Source organism: Chrysochloris asiatica, unplaced genomic scaffold, assembly GCF_000296735.1.
Source record: "Chrysochloris asiatica unplaced genomic scaffold, ChrAsi1.0 scaffold00013, whole genome shotgun sequence".
NCBI lineage: Eukaryota > Metazoa > Chordata > Mammalia > Afrosoricida > Chrysochloridae > Chrysochloris > Chrysochloris asiatica.
In genome coordinates this window covers 3,485,189-3,492,233 of record NW_006408531.1, presented here as the reverse complement: position 1 = coordinate 3,492,233, position 7,045 = coordinate 3,485,189, and positions in this window count along the sequence as shown.

The following is a 7,045-nucleotide window of genomic DNA, read 5'->3' as shown; positions in this document are numbered from 1 at the left end:
AGTTACAGAATGAGTTACTGTCCAAATTATTTCTCAAGATTAATATACTCTTCAAAAGAAAGCCAACATAGTAAATAAATTTTACTTGCCTTAACTAAAATTCTAGTAATATACATTCAACACTATTAAAATAATTGGACATGACTAAATATTCTAAAAATTAAAGGATGTCCTTAATACTGGAATATTTGTTCAAAATGCTTTTTCAGTAATGCACATAACAAAAAAGTGCCTCCCTAGCTGCTCTAAGGCATTTGAAACAATTCAGTCTGTATTTTTTATAATACTGGTGTGGCGCCATAGGATAAGCACTCGACCTCAAGGTTGGTTTGAACCGCGAAGTCGGTGCTTCAAACTCACCAGCCACTCCTCAGAAACCCTATACAGGGTCGCTATGACTCAGAACTGACTCAACAGCACTTAACAACAACAACAATTGTTAGGTGCTATCCAGTTTGTTTTTTACTCATAGCAACACTATGTGACAAACTGCCTCAGAGGATTTTCTTGGCTAGAACTTTGTAGAAGTAGATTACCAGGTCTTTATCCCATGTCGCTGCTAAGTGAGTTCAAACAACAAAACTCTTGGTTAGCAGCTTAGAACTCAACTGTTGTGCCACCAGGACATCTTGATGATTCTACTAAGAACTAAATACCCATTTCATAGTAAGGAACCACCACCTCAAACACCAAAGGCATCTACATTTAAGTCAGAAAGAAATAAGACAAAGATGTCAACAACATTGTTAATTAACAACACTGCTGTTGATATTTTTGAAGTGTATAAGTTTTATGTAGCTTCAAATAAATTATATTTCAACTTGGAGTAAAAATTTTTTTAAAGTCATGAACACTCTTTTATGCTAAAAGAGTTTCATGTGATTAATCTTGATAGTATTAATGGAGAAGAAAATTAAATGTTGTAAGAAAAAGCAAGAATGGAGCAAAAACACTACGTAAGTGGAAAACATTTTTCTGGGTAACTTTGAGAGGAGGAAACCCCCAAGGATGCAATTTTTTTAAAGGGTTCCTGGGACTTTATGTCAAGCCCTCTCCCTCAGCAAATTACACTTTTCTATTTTACCACTGAACTGACACCTAAAGGTGTTGAAGACTGTGGGCTTTAGATATGAAGCCAATTGATGAAATTTAGGAGTTCTGTTGTGGTGCTGTGGGCTAATGCATCAGACTGCAAAGTTGTTTGAACTGCAAGGTCGGTGGTTCAAGCTCACCAGCTGCTCCTTGGAAACACTATACAGGGTTGCAATGGGTCAGAATTGTCTTGATGGCACTTAACAACAATTAAATTTAATTTACAGCACCTTGGAGTTATGCTTCCCTGCTACTTTGAAATATAATTATGTGATTAGGCATTACCATTTGGTCTTGTTTTATCTTTTCCTGATAGTTAATTTTTGCCTTGGGAACGCCATCGCCTAAACCCTGGCAACTCTTCTCTGGCTAGCTGCATAAGCAAGACACCCAGAGACATCTCTTCAGATGCGCACAGTGCACTAAAACACACACCCCAGCCCAGGTGCTGCTAATGCATTCACTGGCCCATCATCCCAAGGCTGACTCCCATGGGCTTTGCCCAGGGGAAGAACCCAGGGGATTGACTTCACCTATCCCTCTGTGGTTGCTGAGTGGTGAGGAAAATTGTCATGGTTTCTTCTTGTATCATGGGACCTCCTCCTTTCTCTCACCCATTCTCAAAAGGAGGCTTATGCTTTAGCTTTTCTTTGAAAGTGTATAAAAGACCAATCTTGGATGGGTGGGAGTAGGGGGCATAGGCTCTAGCTCCACCTGTGAAAGAAGAACATGTGTAATTATGTCATCTATCAATATAAATTAATAGAATACTTAAGAAGAAATTATACCAAAGATCCAGAATACTGAAAGCATCCCAATTTATTTTTCAGTTCCTATGCCCTTCTCTAAGAAGCTCTGGTAGCGTAGTGGTTACAAATCGGGCTGTGAACCTTAAGGTTAGCGGTTCGAAACTACCAGCTGTCCCGTGGGAGAAAGATGAGGCTTTCTGCTTCTGTAAAGATTTAAAGCCTCAGAAACCCTGTACAGGGTCGCTATGAGTCAGAACTGACTCCACGGCACATAACCAACCATACCTTTCCAAATATTTCATTTATTATAAATAAAATTTTAGCAATATAAATGTAATAAAGTTATTTAATAGTTATTTTTCATGACCAAATAACATATTTTTTTCCTGAAGAACATTTTAAATGAGCTTGAATAAAATAAAAAGATGTACTATGTTCTGGAAAAGAAGATTCCATTTAATAGTGATGTTATATCTTGTAAGTTTAAAATAACTGCAATCTAAAATTTCCAAACATTTTTTGTGTAATATTGCCAATATATTACAAAAATACAATAATTGAAATAGAATGGTATGGTTCAGCATGGAAAGAAAAATCAATGAAATAAACAATAAGACTATAAGCAGACCCTGCATATATACAAATTTAGTAAATAATAAAGATTTAGTGGAGTGAGCAGACAGTAAAGAAGTAGAGATAGCAATTATAAAACACTATTTCAATAACAGAGTTTACTCCTATATAACATAGACCAAGAAGATACAATAGATGAAATGTGGATATTCTTGGTTGGTGACTATTCTTGGTTAGCTTTATGAGGTAACATCTTTCTCACTGTCATAAGAAAGAAGGAAAAAGGGACATAAATCCTTGGAAAAGATTTTGCAGGACAAAGGATAAATACACTTCATGGACCAGGCTTGTCTATGCCTTTTTTCATTCAAGAGCTTCTAGTTTTGTTTTAAAACAAAATTACCTGTTTTCTTTAAATAATGATGTGGCGCTGTGGGTTAATGCACCAGACTGCAAAGCCCTTTGAACTGCAAAGTCAAGTTCACCAGCTGCTCCTTGGAAACCCTGTACAGGGTCGCTATGGGTCAGAACCGACTTGACAGCACTTAACAACAACAACATAATATCTGAAATTACTTGGAAAATTTTGCTTTCAAAGTTGTCATAAATAAAAAAGCCCTGTCAAAATGAATTCATTTAATTAATTCTTTTTATTATTGTTATTGCCACTAGGTGCTGTTGATGAATATTGTAATACTAAAACTAACTAATTCATAAGCACTTATTTACCATTAAATCAAACCAGTGTGATTTCCTTGAAGAAATATTATTTAATTTAATACCATCCAGAGGTAAAAATTATGTTTTCGCAATCCTATGTCTTGCATACTTCATAAGATATTTTTATTGAAAGCAGTTTAGATAATTTGTTTCTTTTTAGAACCTTGTTATACCAATCCAAAGAACCCATTTATCTTTCTAGTGCACTTTTCAAATAACTGATTTTTGTCAAAGTTTCTTCAAGACAGGTAAGAAATGTCATCATCCCCCCTGCCAACAGTGAAGTGTTGTGTCTGGTTTCTCAGATACACTCATTGTCAGTCAGTCAAATCTCATCTCATAGTGGCATTTTGAACAGAGCAGAACCACTGCCCAGGGCTGCTAAGCCTGCAGTCCTTATGCAAACCAGCGGTCACATTCCTCTCCCAGGGAGTGACTGATGGGCTAAAACCATTGACCTTTCTTCTAGCAGCCAAGCACTTAACCACTATGCCACCTTGAGTTCTCAGAGTTTCCATCAAAGCCCCAACAATGAGTACAAAATCTGGGTTAACACTACCAGAGACCCAGAGCAAATGTTTGCAAGAAAGCCTGCCTCAGCATTGGCAAACAGAACAAATAGGAACAAAATGCTCCTTAAACTTTACCTGGCAGCACAAATATTAAACAATTTTTCCAAGTATAAGCAAAGACACAAATAGGAGCCTATTTTCTCAAAGTGATCACTGAAATTTTAAATTAGTTTTACTACATTCAGTGTAAAGTAAAAAATCCCAATACAGCATCCCAGAAAGGGAGAAATCTAGGTTCATTTATCAAGGACTTTAAGAATTCTGTTAAAACTTTGACTTCCCAGGTCAAATAAAAGTCCTAGCAGCAAATTGGCCTTCTGAGATTCTAATTTATTCCATAGAGAACTCCAAAGTGATGGTGGTGGTGGTGGTCATAGTGGGTCTGTCTAGAGTGTCCATAAATCTTTATGGGAGCAGAAAGCTTCATCTTTCTCCCACAGAATGGCTGGTGGTTTTGAACTGCTGACCTTGTCATTAGCAGCCCAACTAGTGAATCACTGTGCTGCCAGGACTCCAATGTTGTTTTTCTTAAGTGTCATTGAGTTGGTTCTGACTCATAGTGACCCATAGAGGGTTTCCAAAGAGCGGCTGATAAGTTTGAACTGCTAACTTTGCAGTTCAAACCATCCTTGTGGTCTAATACTTATCCTACAGTGCCACACCAGGACTCTGAACTCCAATGTAACCACATTTTTTTTTTCCAGACAGTTTTTAATGAGACTATGCTAGGCAGATGGCAGAGCCATAAGTCATGTCCATGGATCAGATAGGAGTCCCATAAGAGAACTCTATATTGTCTCCAGATATGACATTTCCCAATTTCAGAGAAGACTCGAGGTTGTTAAAAGTTTAGGACTCATGGGCTCAGTAAAATCCTTCTGGGGAAGCACTGTGGAGTTTGGACTGCATATTATTTAAACAATGTGTGCCTAAGACTCACAAGGCAATGTCTTGTGGTCAACAGGCAGCCTAAACCTTGTGGCCCATCCTCTGAACTGGTTTCTCCTGACGTAAGAGTTTTTAACCATATAGAGCCCAAGATTCCTCAAACTCAAAAACTTCCAGGGCAGTAATTTTTCCCAGAACCTCATAGTGCTGCCACCATCAGATGCAAACAAGACTCTTTTCGAGAGACAGAACCAAAACTCCACTCCTGTCATGAGTGGAGGCAAGCAAACACTTCTAAGAGACAGAGAGAGAAAACAGTTGCAACAAAGAAAATTTTATTAGTCCAGAATTTAGCATATGCAATTTCAGATACAATTTCTCTTGAAATGTATAAATCTGCAAATATAACCAAACTTCTTGTTGTTAAGTGCTATGGAATCAGGTCCATCTGTGTAGGGTTTCTGAGGAGCAGCTGGTGGGTTTGAACTTTGTGATTAACAGTCCTGTGCTTATCCTTCTGCACCACACCAGGATACAATCCTCAGACATATGTAAGAGCTGTTATCTTAGAATATAATTTCAGTTTTGTACAAGTCCAACTGCTTTTTTCCCCTGGATCTTGAAGATATTACCAATGGCAATCTTGGCTACACCTGAAGATAACAATTGCTGGAAAACAAACAAACAGACAGAAAGCATTCACAGACAAAAAAACACAAACACACAGCAAGACTTAATAAAGATCTCAGAGAGCCAGGCCGGAACACAGGGATCAAAATCCAAGTGTGCTTACTTTTTGGGATCCCCCGTGGTCCATGTAGATGGTGGGTACAAGAACAACTTTTCTCATGCCAGTTCTGGTTCTCAACCCCCAGAGGACCTACTGGGGAAAATGGTTTTGAATCTTATCCTCACCACAATTTGTGCTAGGGGAAAAAAGACCCAAGATTCAAACCTAGTCTATAGAATAGAAACACTTTTATTAAGCCTTAAACTGGACAAAGACAACGACAAACAGTCATACCAGTTGAAGGAAATCATCAGCATGCACCCCCTACAGAGGCTGATGGAATCCATCAACTCACAGTTGTGATTTTCTTCTATATGATAGAAGACAAAGGAAATCGTCACAGGATTATGACTGGTGGCAGGTCAATCCATCACTGTTGTAGGCAAAACTACAGAAGCAAAGAAATTACCATAACTGGCTCTGGAACTTCAACCAACTAAGTAGGTGGTAGTCAGGGTATGACTCATGGTCATGTGACCCTAAGTCATACTAGCTAGGTGGCTACAAAACAATGCCAGGACCCCTAATCTCCAACTTCAAGTATATAGTGTACATCTGATTGGCTACTTTCTGTAAACCCCCAGGGTAAGTTCTTTGTGTGAGCATCTTTCTGAATATTAGTTAATCTACTTTCAACCATACTTGTCCTGAGGGCATACTGCCTGTACTTAGACTTGGTCCAGACTTCTCAAACACATTGTTGAGCTGAAATGGTGCCTGAATTTATGGCAAGACTCAAAAAGGAGTTAGGACACCCACTGTAGACAATAATCTTCCACAAACTAAGTGCTTTAGAATTTAAGCTCTAATGTGGTATTTTGGTTGTAGCAGCAATAGGATATTAAACATATGAAATCCTGGCGTGGCACTGTGGGCTAAAGCACTGGACTGCAAGGTCAGTTTGAATCACAAGGTCAGCAGTTCAAATTTACCAACTGCTCCTTGATAACTCTACACAGGGTTACTCTGAGTCAAACTGACTTGACAGCACTTAACAACAGCAATTATTAAAGATTTCTTAATATTTATGTGAGCCAGTGGTTCAAACCTACCAGTTGGCCCTTAGAAGCCCTATGCAGGATTCCTATAAATAAGACCCAACTCGATGGCACTTAACAACAGTAATTGAACAGCCAATGCTGTTGTCCCTCACTAAGCCAAACCAATAATCCAATGCTGACCACCCAATCAAAGCCATTACAAACTCATCTGATTGATTGAAATGAAAGCTCAAAAGATCCCTGATGATGTCCCATGGAACATTTGCCATTCAAAGATATTTGGACACTTGCATGTCTCTTGTTAGGTGCCATTGAGTTGATTCGGATGCAGTGACCGTACATACACGGAAACACTGTCTGGTCCTGCACCCAATGATTGCTGCCATATTGGAGCCCATTGTTGCACCTACTATGTCAATTCATCTCATTGAAGGTCTTCTTCCTTTTCATTGACCAAACATGACGTCCTTCTCCAGGGACTCATAATAACATGGCCAAAAGCACATGAGATAAAGTCTCGCCATCCTCACTTCTGGCTAGCCTTCAAATGCAGCAATGAAAATTTTTGAAAAACAGACTGCTCTAAATTTGAGCACAATTCAAAGGTTTTGGATTCATGATAAATGCCTATGTTGTCTATAAGGTATTTGTCAGGAAGAC